General features: G+C 40.6%; 1 long non-coding RNA gene and 1 pseudogene across 1 annotated transcript; one reads left to right on the forward strand and one right to left on the reverse strand.

Moving 5' to 3' along the window:
* Positions 1–4,318: 4,318 nt before the first annotated feature.
* LOC118500644 lies at positions 4,319–19,270 on the reverse strand. Its single transcript, XR_004903222.1, has 2 exons — positions 19,014–19,270; positions 4,319–4,774 (listed from the first exon to the last, which is right to left on the reverse strand). It is a non-coding gene; the product is annotated as an uncharacterized LOC118500644 (long non-coding RNA).
* On the forward strand, positions 9,094–10,448 carry LOC114496965 (annotated as a pseudogene).
* Positions 19,271–20,738: the final 1,468 nt, after the last annotated feature.

A 20,738-nucleotide genomic window follows, 5' to 3' on the forward strand; every position in this document is an offset into this window, starting at 1 on the left:
TCACAGGAGCCAGGGAGTCAGTGGCATGTTCAGGAAGTAATAAGTATGTATACTGTGTAGCTAGGGGAAAGATTAACCTTATGTAAAAGCTTTTGTCTAAAAGAAATATTGTGTTTTTGAGGTATTTAGGCAGGTTTTTATTTTAGAAGAATCAGTCTAGGTCAGGGTTTCTCAACCTCAGCACAATTGACATTTTGGGCAGGAAAATTCTTTGTTGTGGGGCTGTGTTGTGCATTGTAGGATGTTTAGCAGCATAACATCTCTGTCCTCTAACTACTAGATGCCAGTAGCAATCCATCTCACTCCTCCTTACCCTCCACAAACCCCTACCCCACTCCTGGCCCAGTTACAACAACCAAAAAGTCTTCAGACATTGCCAAATGTCTCCTGGGGAACAAAAATTCACCCCATTGAGAAACACTAACCTAGGGAAGATGTGGAAAATGGATCGGAAGGTAGGAGATTAATCTCATAGCACTGAAGAGCTGCAGGCTGCAAATGATGAGAATATATCTAAAGTAGTGGACTAGGGAGGGAGGGATGCCAGGAAGATGTCAAAAGTCTGAGGAGACAGAATAGACGGTGTGTGGTGACTGATGAAATGTGGGCGCTGCAGCAGAGGAAGGAATCTCATGTAGCTTGCAAATTGTGTGAATTAGTTGACAAGTTGACCAAGGACACTACCAAATAAATAAGGAATTCAATTTAATATTTAAGAATTGAAAAAAGATTTAACATCACTCTATAGGGAATATATAGGAAAGAGAAAGAGAACAGTGTGAAAAGTATTTCCTTCCAACATGTTAATATAATTAGTTCTGTTACAAGTATCCATCTGAACTGAAGTAAACCAAACGTAATGAAATAGAAGCTTCTTATTAGGAAATGCCTTTTAAAAATTTCAATCCAACCAACAATTATACACACATGAGCTTCAGACATAAATCTTCATCAAAAGAACATTTGCTCACCAGTCTATTTCTCTGCAAAAGCTAGCTGAGATCACAGTGGGAAAATAGATTCAAACAATGAGGTTTGCCTTTAAATGGTTCTATTGAACAAAACAACTAAAATACCATGGAAGTCACCTGTAATCTTACAAGCCTAATATAAACATGCTTACTGTGTTATATATTTTCTTTCACTTATTTTTTTCACTGGATGTATTTTAGTATAAGTATTATCATGGTGTATATGTTATTTTGTAACTTGTTCCTTATACTTATTTTAATTTTTTTTCAGGTTTTTTGTGTGTTGTTGTTTAAGATTTTATTTATTTATTTTTAGAGAGGGAAAGGAGGAAGGAAGAGAGAGAGAGAGAAACATCAGTGTGTGGTTGCTGGGGGCTGTGGCCTGCAACCCTGGCATGTGCCCTGACTGGGAATCGAACCTGCGATGCTTTGGTTTGCAGCCTGCGCTCAATCCACTGAGCTACACCAGCCAGCGCTACTTATTTTAATTTATAAGCATTTTCCTATGTTGCTACATAAGTCATAACTAATGGATTTCTTCATGCAAATAACTTAATTAAATATGTAATATTTAGATAATTAGTTGAGAAGTTCACAGAAATAGAACCACTGAGTCAAATGGCCTGCATATTGTTAGCTTCTTGATTCATATTGTCAAGTAACCAGAGGACCTCATGGTCATGGGCCCCCCCTATGTTTTCAAGATTTTATGTAGTACCTTTGCTGGCTACAGCTTTGCCCCTCACCATACCACAATCTATTAACCCTTTCTACAATTCCTGCAGACCAAGCCACCTTGGCTGCCCCTCTGACTCTATAGGTTATTATGGTAATAGTGGCCTCTTGGCTTCTGGTAGTTAAGCACTTACAATTGGTCTCTATTACTTGGGAGGAGCCCTGTTATGTCTGTGACTGTCAAGGAACCCAGCTCTGGGACCACTCTTCTACTCCAAGCCCCAGCCTTCAGAGGTAGACTGCACTTCTTGCTGATGCTGGTACCCCTCTTGGCAGTGCATTATTAATGGTCTTGGTGAATGGCATGTTCTTTGGGCCTCCCATGGAATATAATCCTCTGGTGAGTCTTCTGACCTTATATAAGATCCCATTCTAGCATGTCCTTTTCCTCAACTTCATAATCCTTCCTCTGCCTTCTGACAGGACAGTGCAGGCTTCTCCCTCACTCAGGTTTGGCCATCACTTTTCCCAGGCTTCTGACAGCCATCCCATAGTGACTTTGCCTCATCCTCCAAGGCCCTTGCTAGGGTATTAAATCTTCTGTCTTGAAAAAGGACCCTTAGGTTTGAACTGGAGAAATTATTACACTTTTCTTGGGAAAGGTTACTTATCACTTATCCCTGATTATATCTCTCCCTTGGATTATAAGGAAGCTCAATTAAATTTTAGTCATACATGTATTGTATATAGGAACTTATAACATGTGCTTTATGTACCGTCTTCATAACAGCTTCACCTTACTCACTTCGCACTTACCCTTTCAGTTGCATTTATTCAATAAACAGTGCTGCCCAGCACTGTGCCAAGTACATGTATATTACCTCATTTAATCTTGGTCCCCCTATTGTGGGATCTTGGCAAAATATTAAATTTCTATAAGCTTTGATTTCTTCATCTGTAAGACTAATCATAACATCCACTTTAAAGGGCCATCATGATGATTAATAATAATAGTTAATATCATTGGTTATTACAAGATGCTCAAATGTTTTTGCCAAAAACATCAAAATATCTGATACAATTTTTAATATGTCAGTGTGGTAATTTCTAAAAAGATAAACATCAATTTATTATAAAAACACTCAATATACAGAGCAGAAAAGTGTTACTAATCTTATTTATTATGGCTTTAATCTAATAGAAGGTTTTGTGGTTCCTGTAATGAACAGCGATATAATAGAATCAATAAGGCTAATTTATAATGAATTTCCATAAAGAAAGGCTCACTTATGGGATATATACACGAGGTCTGTTCAGAAGTTATACATCCATATAACATGCAAAACAGAGACATTTATTGAAGAAGATACAAGAAACATTGTACATAGGACAATGATACCTCAGTCCCTTTCAAAGTAGGCACCTTGGGATCTCACACAGTTTTCCCAATGACCATCAGCTGCCCCACTGTATTATTCTGAATCTCACTGATGGTCTGAAATAACCTTCCCTTTCAAAGGTGATTTTAGTTTTGAGAAAAGGCAGGAGTCACAGGGCACCAAATCTGGGCTATATAGTAGAGCTGAGTCACGTGAGTGATTTGATGTTTCATCAAAAAACTTTGCACGAGACCATGATGCATAAAGAAGTGCATTGTTGTAAGCCCTGGCTGGCGTAGCTCAGTGGATTGAGCGCGGGCTGGGAACCAAAGTGTCCCAGGTTCGATTCCCAGCCAGGGTACATTCCTGGGTTGCAGGCCATAACCCCCAGCAACCGCACATTGATGTTTCTCTCTCTCTCTCCCTCCCTCTCTCTCTCCCTCCCTTCCCTCCCTAAAAATAAATAAAATCTTTAAAAAAAAAAAAAAAAAAAAAAAAAAAAAAAAAGAAGTGCATTGTTGTTATGAAGCTGCCAGTCACCAGTTGCCCATAGCTGTGGCCTTCTGAAACATCCAAATAGTTTCAGCAGAGAAATGTTCAAGGTTAACACAAAATTGGATGTAGATTCATTGCTCTACTTGCTCAGTCATTTTGAATGCAACAGCTACACAGTACCCATGCTCACTCAACAGGATCCACTGTCCCCACTGACTAGTACAGTGAAGCCACCATTGTTCACACATGTGCATTCCAGTTCACTCTCCTTGGCTGTTAGGCTACATCTACATTGTGCAAACTGTTCTCGTTATATTAACAACAGCTGGACTTTTTCCGGACAGACCTTGTATATATCATATGAGATGCTGGCCCCCTCAGAAGGCAGTGAGCCCCAAGGATGCTTTATTTCAAAATCTATTCAGTTTTATAGGACTAGCAGACTTCTTAGGACTGACTTTCCTAGCTGTAATAAATTACTCTACCCTGGAGACTTAGCATACTGCATTAATAATGAAAACACTTTGTAAAAATATGGTATTCTGACAAGCTTGGTGCCCTGGAAAGACCACTGGACCAGAAAGCAGGAGAACTGAATGCTAGATGAGCTCTGCAACAGACTGAAGAAACATAAGGCAGTCTGTTTAACCTCCCTAAGCACACATTTATGGGTTAGATCACATGATTTTATAATGTCAGCATCAAAATTCTGTTTATCTTTATTTAACCTCATATGAAAGTTATTAGCCAAGAAATCATATTTGCTTTTGAGGTGGAAAGTCAAAATTACCTGCCCAAAAGCAATAGGAAAATTGCTTATAAATTAACAAAAATTAGATTTGATTTCTTTCCAAGTTCTAATTTCCTGTTATTCTATTATGAGAGTAATATGTAGGAATCATATATTCTCAGAGGTTTATGGCACCCAACAATTCGGCTCAAATCAACAAATATTTATTTAGTAAAGTTGTCAAGTTCTGAGAATACAATGCACTACACAAATCATCAGTAAAATTGAACCACTACGAATAGTGGGTACTATACTAGGCCCTCAGCGAGAGTGGCCCCTCTTCCTGCCCTCGGGGATGTTAGTATTTAGTGGAAAAGGCAAGACATGCATCTGAAAAATAAATGATCAAGTGTCAAATGGCTGATACAGGCAGGAAATGTCATAAGACTTCAGACACAGGAAATGTCACTGAAAATCCGGTAGACTTCCTGGAGGATGAGATGTGGGCTGGCCCTTGAAGAATACTGAAAAAGAGATGGGAAAGTGTTAAGCCTATATTTAGTTGGTATTTATATCCTTTCCAGAATTGTTAAGATTAGGTTTATTTATGTATGAAATGCATGTGTTTTTTTTTTCATTCAGTTTTATGTATGGTAACATCAGAAACCATGTATAATATTTATATTTGACTCAGCACAACAGATATTTTCAAAGTGCCTATAGTTGGGCACTATACTGGGTAAGTTTTGGAGGGAAAGGGAGAGGAGGAAAGAGAAAGGAATTGGAGATAAAAGTCAGCTGACATCCCTTTGTCTCTTAAAGATCCAGGTAAACCTGGTTTGAACTCTCAACCCTTTACCTAGCTTATGGAAATATACAGCTATTTCAAGAGCCAGGTAACTTCCAGAGAGTCACTTTTACCTCCTCACGTCTAATCTGTTCTACACAGTGTTGAAATGAAACTCTCCCCCTTCCTGGTTTTCTCATCAAAGGCACTCACAAAGCTGCCTGAGTTTTGTAGCAGCTGCTGGAGATGTATGTAATTGGAGGGAATAATCAGCTCTGCTGCATTGCTAGCTGCTCTCTCCCTTTTCCCACTCCCCTCTCTCCTTTCTTCCTCATACTCTTCACCCCATATTATCCCCCAAGAATGCCAAATTCTCCTTTTAGTATGCATAGCAAGTTGCCCCTCTTCTAACATCCAAGTCCTTGGGTCTCAACTTCCTTCAGCCTCTCTCCAACCTATTCTATTACGGGTACCTAATTTTCCAAGGAGGAGCTGGAAATCCACAAGAGGAATGGTGGCACAGGTTATTAAGAGATAGTGATATTTACAAAGAAGTAAGTGCACTGGTAACTCTAACAGAAATTCAAAAGGCTATGGAGGGACCGAAGAAAGAAAGAGTGCAGGAAATGGGTCAGGAAGGGTTTCAAAGTGGTCCATGCTAAGTGGTCTCTTTCTCTCTGTCTTCCCAATTCACACATTTATTACCTAATTGCTCCTTGAAAACTTGTCCTCTGTGGCCTTCTATTTGCTGTTTCACTTTGCATCTGTATGTTTTGTCTCCCTGAGCAGATATTTCACAGTTCCTCCCAGCACTCTCATGGCAAAGGGGCCTTACTCATGGTGGGTCTATTGAGTCCTAACCTGTGGGAGCTGTATCATTAGCCCAGCTTCACAATACCTTCCCTAAATTTCCCCCAGAAAATGCCACATGGCAGGAGTTTGTTTTAATTGAAATAAATACAAATACCTCTAAGCACGTATTGAGTATTTAATCAACTGCTTGAGAGGGCTGGAGATGCCCACTCATGTTACACCAAGGAGGAGCTGGCAAGAGCTAACATTTCCCTAGGGACCAGCCATCTGCTTCAATTCTGACAATTATCTTTTGAGGTGAGTGTAGGTGATTTGCCAAAGGTTACACTACAACAGAGTCGGAACTGGAATTTTAACCCAGAAAGACCTAACTTCAAAGCTCCCACTTTTTTCACTATACTACTCTAATGCTTTTCTAGAAACATTTAAATTCTCATTATTAAAAAGAAGGGCAGTTATTCACTAGCATAAAAAATAAAAAAGGAGCACCCCAACAGTTAGAGTCCTGGAGTAATACAAAGAAAATTGACTCTGAACTTGAACAAATGGTTTCACCTTTCTGAACTTTAGGTTATTTATTTGCACACACACAATTTTACAGAGCTGATGTCAACACTAAGTTCTTGGTTGGCAGAGTTCAGTGGAATTCCTGCTCCCTTTTAGAGTGTAAAATGGGAGTTGACACTCAAGTCTGACATTCAGCTTAATGGGGCAGGTACTTTTTAAATGCGTTAACACTACATTATTTGGGAGGAGCATTAGCTGACTCACACAAGAGCAGCTTAATCATTAGCTCAGTGTCACCCAGCAGCAACCACAGTCCTTGGAGGTAAATTGACACTGCAGTCCACATCCTTTGAAGCCCTTCTCCATAGTAACTGCCACTGCCACCTCAACAAGGTGGTTTCAGAGTGTTGCTATCAGCCCCAGTAGGAGGTATGAACATTTTAAAATGTGGAGAAGTTTTGGGGCTGGTTTGGGGAGACAGACCACTCTTTCCCATCCCTCAACTGCACCAAACCCTGCTGACTTGTGTTTCTAAGAACACAGGCTTGGCAGTGAGTCAGAGCTACATTTTAGCTCTGCATATTTCTACTTGTGTAACTTTGAGTTTTAAACCTCAGGGGTTTTTTTAATATGTAAAATGAGGATGATAATATTTTGTCTTCTAAGGTTGTTGTGAAGAGCAAGTTAAATAATGAATTCAGAGCATTTAGTACAGTGTCTGACACATTGTAAGGCCTAAAACCATTGGTTATTATTTTATTATTAGCAGGGACCAAGGCCTTAAAGTTCTAAGATGCAGGGCAATAAAAGAGGAAAGGAAAGAATGGCTCCTTTGTTGTTGGAGGATCAAGTCCAATGCCACAGTCAGGCATACATACATAATCAGGCCCAAGCCTCTGCTTTCCCTGTGGTTTCCTGCACATACTGTGAAAAAAACCTCCTCAGCTCCCCCAGGTAAAAAGGATTCCTCCTTTAGTTTCTCAGAGTTCTTTTCATATAATTTCATACTTACTTTCATCATATTCTATTTTCATTATTTGTTTGCATATCTACCTCCACTCTACACCATCCCAGGCTGTGAGTTTATGGGACAGTAGGGACCATATAAAATCTTTGTATCTACAGTCACAGGCACCCTGTGTCAAATGGATAGATAAAGAACATGGGAAAACATAGTAACTTGGTAATGGGATCAAAACTGGGTACCCAGGGGACAGCGTAAGACCATCTCTGTTTCCTTCATAAATTTTCCTAAGCCTGGGTCTTAGCAGAAGTGTAGAAGACATGGCATTTGCAGAATTATTGCCCGATGAGGGGACTGGGCACTTTATGTGTGCCTTCCAGGGAAAGCATAACTGGCTGTTGACTGCTGGCAGGACCAGTATTAGGCAGAACACCTTAGCAACCAGGGAGCCAAGATAGGGTGATGTCTCTCAGTTTTCCACATTAACAGAACAAAGGTTAAAAAATGATCATCTCAGTTGTCATAGAAAAGGCATTTGACAACATCCAATACCCTTTCATGATAAAAACACTCAGAAAACTAAGAGTAAAGGGGAACTTTTCCAACATGATAAAGAGCATTTATGAAAAGCCACAGCTAACATCATACTCAGTAGGAAAAGACTGAAAGCTTTCCCCCTAAGATCAGGAACAAGAAAAGGATGCCTCCTGCTTTCACCACTGCTTTTAACACCATACTGGAATTTCTAGCTAGAGCAGATAGACAAGAAAAATAAAGGGCAAACAGATTGGAAAGTCTGTAAAACTATCTCTATTTGCAGATGTAATGATCCTATATATAGAAAATACCAAGAGATCCACAAGAAAGCTAGAGTTAATAAACAAATTCAGCAAATTTGTAGTTATGTTTCTATATACTAGCAATGAACAATTCAAGAAGGAAATTAAAAAGCAATCACACTAACATTATAATATGTCAAAAAGTATAAAATACCTAAAAAAATTAAGGGGGTGAAATATTACACGCTGAAAATTTTAAAACGTTGAAAGAAATTAAGGAAGACAAATAAATGAAAAAATGTTCATGTTCATGGATTGAAAATTTAATTTGTTAAGATGGCAAAGTGATTTACAAATTCAATACACCTGGTCAAAATTTAAACAGCACTTTTTCAGAAATGGAAAAATCTATGCTCAAATTCATATGGGATTGCATGGGGCCCAGAAAAGCCAAGACAGTGTTTAAAAAGAAGAGCAAAGTTGGATGACTCATACTTCCTGATTTCAAAACTTATACAAAGCAACAGTAATCAAAACAGTGTGATTCCAGCATAAAGATAGACGTATACATCAATAAAATGACTTGGCAGTTCAGAAATAAACCCATACATCTCTGGCAAACTGATTTTCCACAAAAATGCCAATTTCATTCAATGGGGAAAGATTAGTCTCTTCACCAGGTAGATTTCCACATGAAAAAGAATAAAGTTGGACCCATCCTTGAAATGCTATAAAAAAATTAATGCGCCCTGGCTGGCGTAGCTCAGTGGATTGAGCGCAGGCTGGGAACCAAAGTGTCCCAGGTTCGATTCCCAGCCAGGGTACATTCCTGTGTTGCAGGCCAGAACCTCCAGCAACCGCACATTGATGTCTCTCTCTCTCTCTCTCTCTCTCTCTATCTCCCTCCCTTCCCTCTCTAAAAATAAATAAATAAAATCTTAAAAAAAGAGAAGTCTTAAAAAAAATTAATGCAAAATTCAGCCATAAAACTCTTAGAAGAATATATAGCAGTAAATCTTGGTGACCTTGGATTTGGCAATGGATTCTTAGATATGATACAAAAAGCATAAGCAGCAAAAGAAAAAATCGATAAACTGGACTTCATCAAAATTCACAACTTTTGTGCATCAAAGGACATTATTAAGAAAGTGAAAAGAGGTGGCCCACCTGTCTTGGTCATCACCACGGAGCCCAGCTCAGCACAGTGGACTGTGGGGCTCTCCCCAGTCTGGTTCCTTTACAGCCTGCCCAGCTATCCAGCATTGGGCCCCAATGGTCACCTTTGAAAGCCCAGACATCAAGAACCCACTGTGGTTGATCAACAAGGAGATCATCAGCCATAACACCCAGCAGTTCTACTTCACCCTGCTATGGCCCCATCACATTCTGGGCCTTCCTGAATGCTAACATACCTACCTTTCAGCTCGAGCCTACCCAAATGTGTGTCCAGCCATGACAAAGGCTTAGTGGACCTTGTCATCAAGGTTTACTTCAAAGACACCCATCCCAAATTTCTCACTGGAAGGAAAGATGTTGCAGTATCTAGAAAATATGAATTAGGAGACATCATTGAATTCCAATACCCAAATGGGCTGCTAGTCTACCAGAGCAAAGAAAGTTTGCCATCTGTCCAGACAAGAAATCCAACCCCAACATCAAGACAGGGAAGTCTGTCAGCATGATTGTAGAAGGAACAGGCATCATTCAGATGCTGCAGTTAATTTTGGTCTTCATTAAGGACTTGAAGAGCCACATGCTCTTGCCGGTAAGACTGAGAATGACATCCTGCTGCTGCCAGAACTGGGAGAACTGAGGAACAAACATTAAGCTTGCTTCAAGCTATGGTACATGGTGAGAAGAGTTCCTGAAACCTGAAACTACAGCTAGGGTTTTGTGAACAAGTTAATGATCTGGGACCACCATCCACCCCTGGATGGAGAGCCGCTGGAGCTCTTGCCCATGAGCCAGGATGTGTGCCTGCCCAACTGGACTTCATGGACCAGTCCAGGGAGCACTGCTTTGCCTCCTGATAGCTGGGCACTGGCAAGCACATACACCTGAATACTCACCATACCCTCTCCCCATGCAGTCCTCCCTTGGATCATTCTTTAACACTGTGGCTCCAGGTTCATCCTGTCCTGCCTGAGCCCTGGGTGATCACCCAGCTGGTCAGACCTGAGCAGCCCCTTGGGAACAGTTTCAAGGGGAGCCATCTTCAAGGGGAGTTCCTGTTTAGCTCTCACTTGGGCCTCTGTCCTCTGCCCCTGCAACCCCCAGCCCCCAATACACACACACACACACACACACAAAGAGCTGAGGGCTGCCAGCACCCTGCTGCACTCTCCCCTCACTGAAATGGAGAACAGTCTAGAAATAAAGATACAGGCAGGCCAGAGCTGGAGGGGCCAGGAGCTACTTCAGGCACAGTCCTGGGACCTTTGCCTGCCACCCCTCACTGTCTGCCTCAGAGCCAGGGGTAGGTTTCAGCAGTACCTGACACTGCACGAGACCACTGACAGCAAAAAGTCCTGGGGGTTAGAGAGGAAGGCTGCTGGTGGTAAAAGGCTGCCTCTCACCCCATGCCCCCAGCAGGCCCAAGCCAGCCTAGTGCTTGGCTCTAACTGTGGCTGAAACAGGAAGAGGGTACTGGCCCAGGGCCCTTTGAACTGGCACATGGCTGGCAGGTGAACAATCTTGAAATCCTGGCATTTTCCCCTAACATACCTGAACATTCAGGCACCCTTGAGAGTTCCAAGCTGTCAATGTTGCAGAGTCTGATCTACTACAGGGAAGGGGGTTGGGGAGGAGAGACCTGGGAGTCCTGCTGACAGAGCCCTACCCACCCCCACCCGCCACCTTGGCCCCCAGCATGGTAGAGATTTTGAGCAGTACCTCTTATTTGAAAGGCATTCTCAGTGGCCTCCAGAGCTGTTACTGTTTTACATGTGGGCTTTTTCAGAGTTATCTATAAGCAGAAAAAATTGAAGTAAAACTTTGCTAATATTGAAAGAAAATGAAAGACAACCCACAGAATGAGAGAAAATATTTGCAAATCATATATCTGATAAGGGTTTAATATCTAAAATAATATAAAAACTCCTACAACTCAACAAAAGACAGACTATGTATGCATTGTAAATATGTGTACAAAAAGCACTTTGAATAAAAGTTCTAGAAAAGCACAGGTAAGCCATATTTGATAGCTTTAGAAACTTGTCTAGGGAGATGAACTTTCTCCCGGATCACCTCTCTCAATGGTTTGGGAAAGAATGCTGTGACAACTCAGCCTCCTAAAACAGGTTGTCCACCAAGTATTAGGCCACAAAACAGAGTTTCTTTCGAAGATTTAGTACAGTCCTTATGTTGACCCTCTTGTTTTATTTTACTAGTTTGGCAAAATGTTTGATGGACTACTTGGCCTTTAAACAATTACCTTGAAGCTTAACACATTGCATACCGCATAGAAATCTCTAATATGCCAGGGACCGCACATTTTTGGGCAAACTGCACATTATTTAAATCATCATAACTACAGATCATAATGCACTTTAGGTGTTGTTTTTCAATAATTATAACATTTTTATTTACAAAAACAATTAAACAACTAATTAAACAATTAAAGTTCCTAGTACTTTTTTAACATATGGTACTGTGTAAAACATTTTTCTCTATGAAGAGGGACCAAACAAAATTTACATAAGTATCTAGATTCGCTCCTTTTTCCATGGGCGGCACAAACTCTGCAGGCTCTCTTAGGAAATTTTTTCTTTCCACTTGCTGGAATACATGTAGGTTCATGCTGCTTCATATCACCTGACAGCCTTTTGGGTGGATCTTTATGAGGTGCTCTCCTTGCACCCCCAGGGGAAGGGCTGGACAGATTTGTCTCTGGTTCCGGAGAGCCTTCATTATTGTCATCCATTATCCAGTCTCTCACCACCAATAGCAGAAACTGTTCTTCATTTCCTCTTGGCCCTTGCTGATAGTTTCTATTTCCTTTTTCATGTTGATATCATTTGCAGTGAGCTCATTGTAGCTTCCCTGTAGTTTCTGGTAGCTCATTGTGAGCTCACTGAGCTTCCTGACAATCATTGCTTTGAACTCAGTATCTGATAGTTGAGATGCCTCTATTTCATTTAGCATTCTTTCTGAGTCTTCCTCCTTCCCTTTCATTTGGGAATTGTTTCTTTGTCTTCCCATTGTTTGTGAGACTCTTCTGATAGCAGAAACTGTTTATACTTCATTTTTGCTTATGGATTGAGGTTCCCGAAACACAAGAAAACTCGTGAGCGGTATGAAATGTGTTAAGGGCATTATTTTGTGGGCCAGGACTTTCTTTTATAAAGTATAAGTGTGGAACATAACATATTCCCCCTCTCTGTTCTATCCCACAGGTCTGACCATATGTCCAGCAAGGGGGAACTGCCATTGTTTTTTTCACTTTGGGAGACTGTACAGAATTTTGCATGCATTTTAAAGTCATATTTTAATATAAAATCATGTTTAGTTGTGGTTAAGGGTTAGGACAGTTGTCCCCATATGTTCACCATTGGTACTGTCCCATCTGTGTGTTTGGACAGTTGTGCCTTCCACCTCTCTGAGCATGGTTTTTCTCATCTGCAAAGTGGAGAGTATGACACCTTCCTTCCTCAGAGGACTATGGTGAGGTTGAAAGGAGAGGAGCTATGAGAGGGACCTAGCACAGTACCTGACACAGGGTGGGCACCCAAGAGGGTTAGCTCCTAGTGACCCTTTTTGTTGTACCACATCTATGAACACCCATAGGCCTCCTCCATGAAGTCTTCCCCAATGAGTAGCCCATGATGATTTTCACTTTCTCTGCAGTCCTAAAATACTGTATGAAAATACAGTTCATGCTGTAGCCATTTTATATGTACACAAACTTTGACCAAATAAGCTCTAAGTCCTCTGAGACCAGTGGCATCACATGTGCAGTCTTGCCACCCTCAGAGCCTCATGAAGTTACACATGTGATGGGCCTCAAAGGAACACTCATTAAACTGAATGGCTGAGAAGGAATTTGAGGCAGAAAATGCCAGACTTTTTTCAATAAGATTTAGGTTCTAGTCCTTGTTTTCATATGTGTGAGTTTTGTGATACTGAACAAAAAACTTCAAAGCAACTCTGATAATCTGTCTCTACACTGGTACAATAGGCATGCCCAACTGCAATGGACTGAATCTTTGTGTCCTTCTTCTCCCCCCAAAAATCTTGTGTTGAAATCCTACCCCCAATGTTACCATATTAGGAGGTAGTACCTGTGGGTGGTAATTAGGTCATGAGGGTAGAGCCCTTGAGAATAGAATTAGTGCCCATATGAAAGACCCCAGACAGCTCTCTCACTGTCTTTCTGCCATGTGAAGATACAATAAGAGGGTAGTCTGCAACCCAGAAGATGGTTATTACTAGAACCCAACCATGCTGGCACTCTGATCTCAGACACGCAGCCTCCAGAACTGTGAGAAATAAATGTTATTGTCTATAAACTACCCAGTCTACGGTGCTTTGTTAATAGTCACCTGAACTAAGGCACTAACCAACTATCAGGACAGAATTGCAGCAGTGAGATTCAAATGTGACATCGTTCAGGTGAATTTGCTTGGTAATTTTTAAAGTATTACAACCATAATCCTACCTGGGTCCTTGCACTGTGTCCTAAATCTACATAAGCAACCCAATTCTCCTAGTGCTGTCTTTATTCTAGGGGGTTAATAAGTGTTTTGGAACTAAAACACTTACCATGTGTTTTAGAACTAAAAAGGTGCAGAAGAGGGGAAAAATGTGTTGGGTTTTAATCATTTACAATCAAGCTGCTGTCCCACCAAAAAACCAACTACACCTAAATTTAAAGCCCAATTGCAACCTATTGCAAGGATTAGGAGATTGACAGATTTTTTATGGTAAAATCTTAAGTACACAAAGGCTTATGCTCACAACTTCCAAAAGCAATAAGGAGAATTACTTCTACTAGGCCTACCGAGAGATGAGAGTTGAATGCGATCCATAATCTATCTTACTTAATGTCATCAATTTCCCTATAGCCCCTTCAAACAATCAATGTTAGTGAAATGCCAGAGTGAAATAACAGCATTGATTTAGGGGAATATTGGTGGTCTATTTCAATGAAGCTTTCCAACATGAGAAGCCTACAGAGATTTTAAAATCTTGATGTGCCTATGTACATTTTTTTGTTTGTTTATTAAAGGAGAAAGCCAATCCTATAATGATAAGAAGGTAGAAGACAGGATAATACACATGAATGTATCAGCTAAAATATTTCCCATAATACCTGGATGTTTTCCCTTCTGCTAATTATATAAAAATTTATTAACATCTTTGAGCCTTCTATAAATTGGAAAATCATTCCAATTGCCTTTGATTTACAAGAAATAAATCAAAAGAAAAGTGACATTGAGCTTTTAAAAATTTTCCTTCAAAACAATCATGGAAGGCATCCTTTAAACAACCATGAAACATACAATGCTTGGTTAGAATTTTCCCATTTACTAACCAGAAATACCATTTCTCTCTTATTTTTACCCTACACATACTCAGTTGTCAATTTCTGTCACATCTTCCTTTAAATATCTGATATTGGCTCCATTCTTTCTAGTGGCAACATGCCCACTTTAGCTACAACTCTTTAAAACCAGACCCAACCCAAGAGAGTGACTTCCTAGTTGCTTCTCTCTCTTTCAATCTTTTGATATTTCAGTCTATCTCACATACTGCATAGAATGTAAAATCTCTGAGATCGGGGTGTTATCCTATATGAGTATTTCCTTATATTGTGATATATAAATATTTTTCCTAAACAGTAAATCTAGACACTATCTGGAAGGTAAATTTATAGAGAAAAAGAAACAGAAACTTGAAAATAGATTTTCCTCTCCAAGTCTGTGATTATTGAACCTAAAAGATGCATTCCAATGGAATGCATTCTCCATCACACAGACACAATACACATAGGCTTGATCGATGGGTTGTGCCAATGTAAGAAATATCCAAACCTGTACATAATTTTTATGAGTTTATTTCAGCAAAACAGATGACAATTTCCAGGAAGCAAAACCTCAACAGACTGAGAAAATGCTCTGGAAAATGGCAGCTTAATTCATACATCACAGTGAAAGGAGGAGATGTAAGGGGGAAGGGTCACATGAAATCTGATGATAGTTTAGGGAGGTGGGAGAAAACAAAGTGAGGAAATCTTTCAGATTGGATTAAGAGTAAAATGGAGGGAGAGATATTTCTTTTATATTGGTATAAGATAGTGAACAATTGACATTTAGAGCACATGGAGATGGTATTTGGGGAATGAGATAACAATTAGGTGTTCTGTGATCGATGCTCTTGTGTGGAGGATATACCCTGAGGGGTCCAGAAAAGGGGGATTACTCTGGCATTCCAAGGGTATGTTGTCTTAGATACAAAATATAACAGGCTTACTTAAGGTAAAGACTGACCTTTGTCAAGGAAGATACAGACCTAGAATGTGACTCCCTGCCATGACTCACTTTTAGTTAGAAATTTTTACATTCAGACCATCCTTTGTGGTTACTTTTGGTCTCTGAGTTTGAAGGGTCCTGCACTGCCTCCTGCTGAGCTTGTCAGGTTAGTATCTGGCCCCTTTTTCATCCACTCCTCTAATGTAAAAGAAATCTTTCCATTTTACTTTTTATCCAACCTCAGAGAGTTCCCTACTTTGCTTAAAAAATAAATTTAAATTGATAGCCAGCATTTAAAAACTGCTGATTTCACATAAAAGTCAAGCCAGGGGAAAAATTGGCTTACCTTTAAATCCTTTGTTTCAAGAAATAAAAGCCTCAAACTATAAGAAAGAAATCAGAGGCTACACAGAATTGTCTAAACAAATCTGTACTAGAATTTATAGGAATGAAAAATATGATGGAAGTTTAAAACTCAAATTCAAAAGGAGATAAGACATAGCTAAAGAAAAAAATTAAGTAGTCATGGGACGCTAGGACTCCAGGCGTGGAGCTGACCAGTGGGGGGAGGCCCTGGGGCCTGGGCTCAGCCGCTCAACAACAGAAGGCATGTACCTTCCCAGCTGCAGTCCAGCAGTGCAGGGGCAGACCCACCAGAGCGCTGTCTCCTTCCTTCCTCCTTCTCCCGCCCTGGCAGTGCAGCAGGACACACACTACTCCAGAAATGGCAGCTGCACCAAGAGGCTCGTGTCAGTGGAAGCCAGGTATTGGTGGGCAGCTGTGGGAGCACTTAGCCATACCTGCAGAAGAAGGCCGGAGGCCGGAGAAAAAGGCAAGAGATATCCTGGGAGGAGGAAGCAAGATGGCAGAGAAATAAATGGAAGCCACACTAACTGCCTACCAGGACCAATCTGGTATTACAATTAAATTGTGGAGAAATCACCCAGAGCAAATAACTGAACAATAGTGAGGGAGAAGCCTTATAGCCTTGGACAGACAGAAGAATAATCTTCAGCACTTATTGACTGCACCTGCACAACAGCATCTAAGACATCGTGGGTGGAGCGACCCACAGTCAGCCAGCTTGAGGGAAGGACCCATCAAAGAATGATCCAATGATAATCAAAACCCAATTACATCCAGAGGGCCAACATAAATGGCATAAAGGGCATCTCAAGAGCATCAAGTTCAAAAGATCAAGGAGACTGCACCACTGAATCTCACAGTTCTCCTACCATAGAAGTTCACACCACAAATGCAGGGAATCAAAACAGATCAATTTAAGAAGCAGACACAAACAAGAACAGTCTCACACTGGTGTGGCCACTATGGAAAAACAGTATGGAATTTCCTCAGAAAACTAAAAATGGATCTGCCTTTTGACCCAGCAATTCCACTGCTGGGATTATACCCTAAGAGCCCTGAAACACCAATTCAAAAGAACCTATGCACCCCAATGTTCATAACAGCACAATTTACAATAGCCAAATGCTGGAAGCAACCTAAGTGCCCATCAGTAAATGAGTGGATCAAAAAACTATGGTACATTTACACAACGGAATTCTACACAGCAGAGAGAGAGAAGGAGCTCCTACTCTTTGCAACAGCATGGATGGAACTGGAGAGCATTATGCTCAGTGAAATAATCCAGGCAGTGAAAGACAATTACCATATGATCTCACCTATAAGTGGAATCTAATCAACAAAACAAACAAGCAAGCAAAATATAACCAGAGTCACTGAAATAAAGAACAAACTGACAGTGACCAGATGGGAGGTAGGAAGGGATAACGGGGGGAAAAGGAGGAACAGTTTTCATGGAACATGTATAAAGGACACATGGACAAAGCCAAAGGAGGCAGGATCGAGGGTGGGATGTGGGGATGGCTGGGGTGGAGGGAAAATGGAGACAACTATACTTGAACAACAATTTTAAAATGAGAGAAAAAAATAAAATGATAAAAAGAAAAAAATTAGTGACTCAGAAGTCAGATCCTGAAAAAAACCTATCCAAATGCAGATACAAAATATGAAAGGGAGATAGCAAGTGTTGGAAAATAGAATTAGATGGTCTAACATACATGAAACCAGAATTCTCCAAGGAGACAGCAAAAACGAGAGAGAGGAAACAATCAACAAGAAAATAGACGAGAAATTTCCAGTATCACTGAAAGTGATCATCTACCTGGTCCCAGAAGACATTCGAATTATTGATCCCTTGTCTATAAATTGAAGTTTTTTTAAAAACAACCTCCAAGAAATGTTTTTCATTGAATATTAATTTACAGTTTATGAAGGGCTTTCATATACTAAAATCTATGCTCTGTGTTTTTAGACTTATTGGAAGTCTTTGATTTGTTTTCCTGATAGGAATCTGAAGTGATCTCTAGGCATGCACCAACATTACGGCCCTTCTCTTTAGAGAAGAGAAAAGAAACTTTCTCATGACCAATCTTACTAATGATAAAACAGCACACTGTTAAGTGTGATGGACATGTTAGTTACTACCACTGAATTTGATTGATTCTCTGCAATTTTCATTTCAACATTCTTTTTTTTCTTAAGATTTTATTTATTTATTTTTAGAGAGAGGGGAAGAGAAGGAAAAAGAGAGGGAGAGAAACATCAGTGTGTGGGTAACTCTTGCACACTCCCTATTGGGGACCTGGCCCACAACCCATGCATGTACCTTGACTGGGAATCAGGCCAGCGACCCTTTGGTTCTCAATCTAGCACTCAGTCTACTGAGCCACACCAGCCAGGGCTCATTTCAACATTCTTTTGGGATGTTTCCTTTGCAGATTTTGCTATCTTTTGTTTTCTTTTCCCAGCAATGAGTTTGGGGATCCACTGAAGAGAGTGACCTTCAGTGAATTAAGTGTTGGGATCCAATTTTATCATGACCTTGGAGGCTCCTTAAATCACTCCATTTACTATGTGAATAAGGTCCAAACACTGTTAACATGGCATTAAAGGCTACTCCTGCCTTCTGTGTCTGCCCTCTTTCCAAGCTCTACACTCAGTACAAGCATACAACACAACTCACAATTTCCCCAAATATATGATCATATAACAGGCTCTTAGGCCATCTGTTTCCATACAGGAAATTCCTCTTGACCTCTTCTTGTCCTTCCCACCCTTCTTCAATGCTCCTCATTCATCTTCCACCTAAAATTTCAAGAAACTTTACTGGTCTTTCACAACCCTCCTCAAACTGGGCATCTGACTACTGAAAGCTTTCCCTGACAATGTCTATGGCACCTTGTGCTACAAAGTATTCATCTCTGTATCCAGGCATGTCTAGCATGTGACGGGTGCTAAAATTCTTGGTGAATAAAAAGTATAGAAAATTGGGGAAAACGTGGTGAGGAGAATCTGGCTTAAAAGGTTACTGCAGGACAATCATACCCCTGAACCCGGAAGCACCACTTCTAGGATATTTACCTGTGTAAATAATCGAGAATGTGCTCAAAGATTTTGTTGCAGTCATTCTTCATTGCTGTTTCAATAGCAAGCTACTGGACACAGTCTTAATTCCTTCAATTAGGCTTTGGCTAAATAAATGCACAGCAGAATACTCAATAGTCATTTTAAAACATGGATAGCCCTGACTGGTGTGGCTCAGTGGGTTGGGCATTGTCCCACAAACTGAAAGGTCGCAGTTTGATTCCCTGCCAGGGCATATATCTGGGTTGTGGGTCAGATCTCTGGTTGGAAGTGTGCAAGAGGCAACTGATTGATGTTTCTCTCTCTTGTAATTCAATGTTTCTATCTTTCTCCCTCCTTTCCCCTCTCTCTAAAAATAAATAAATAAAATCGTAACAAAAATAAAGACATGGATGGAAAGTATTTAGTAGCATGTCATAATATAATTAAAGGAAAAAAAATGTCCAAGGAAAACAGCAGTGTGCTCACTCTAATTACATATAATGCTATCCATCAAATTATCAGCAGTGGTTTTCTGGGTACAGAATTTCAATTTTTTTCTTTTCTTCTGATTCTGAAAAAAATCTAACTTTTTTTTTACAATGAGTACTAATTATTTTTGTGATAAAAAAGGAGGTTTTTGTTTCGAAAGGAGAGAGTCTTGTCCTTTCATGGTCCTACTTCCCTTTGGAGCTCCAAGTCTACTGAGAGGCCATTCATATCCCCTCCATTCCAGGGTGTCCAAGGGAAAGGGCTATCCAGGTACTAGCTCATTTCACAAAAGGGAGCCTTGGAAGGGAAAAACAGCTGCTTGAGTGGGTAGTGATTTTAAAACCCAAACAGTTCTCAAGAATTCATGATATTGGAAAACTTCCATTATCCTGTTTCACTTTTCAAGATCAAGTCCCTTCAAAATTCTGTGCTGGCCCTGAAATGGTTTATCTTGGGAGGACCCTGTCCTATCTAGGAAGAGAAACCTAAGCCAGCATATTCACTCCTACTTTACATTTACTTGGACATTACATAGCTGGAAGCGCACGTGTACGTGCGCACACACACATACACACACACACCCCTTCCATCTTTTACTGGGTTGCAACGATTCCCCAAGTTACCGAAGGGGCCCAGCCCTGCAGGACAGGCTTCAAGCCTGAGATGCTGGGTTCCCCTCTCCAAGGGGCAAGCAGGCTTCAAGCCCGGTGACTTCCTCTTCTTGCCTTCTTGGAGGTCCCCGCCCACGTCACCACCATCAGGTCTCCGAGAAAAATCACGTTTTAGCCTCCGAGCTGTTGTGAAGTTTCTGGTGAGGTGGCAAGAGCCGTTGCACAGGTCCAAGAGACAGGGCCTCTAGCTGCCTGTCTGTTACTAATTAGATAGCTATGGGAGTGATTTTCCTAAGTAGATTAACTCATGGGTCAGAGAGGGCGTTGGCCTAGAATGATTGTGTCCCCTCTCCAGTGATGAGGGTGAGTGCCCAGACGTCCCTGGGAATGCTTCAAAAAGAAAAGAGAATTCACAGGTACTGAGGGTACTCGAGATGTTAGCACTCATGTGAAATACTGGTTTACTTAACTCTCCAACAACCCCTCATGAGAGGTGCCCTTGGTCCCAGTATACAGTTTGAAAATACAGGCACAAGGTCTGAGAAATGCTTTCCACAGTTTTCTTTTCGTGATACACTTGAAAAATGTATTTTTGCAGAACACTTGGGCAAATAAGTGAGCACCGACAGGGAGCAAATTG

Source organism: Phyllostomus discolor, chromosome 5, assembly GCF_004126475.2.
Source record: "Phyllostomus discolor isolate MPI-MPIP mPhyDis1 chromosome 5, mPhyDis1.pri.v3, whole genome shotgun sequence".
NCBI classification, from domain to species: Eukaryota; Metazoa; Chordata; class Mammalia; order Chiroptera; family Phyllostomidae; genus Phyllostomus; species Phyllostomus discolor.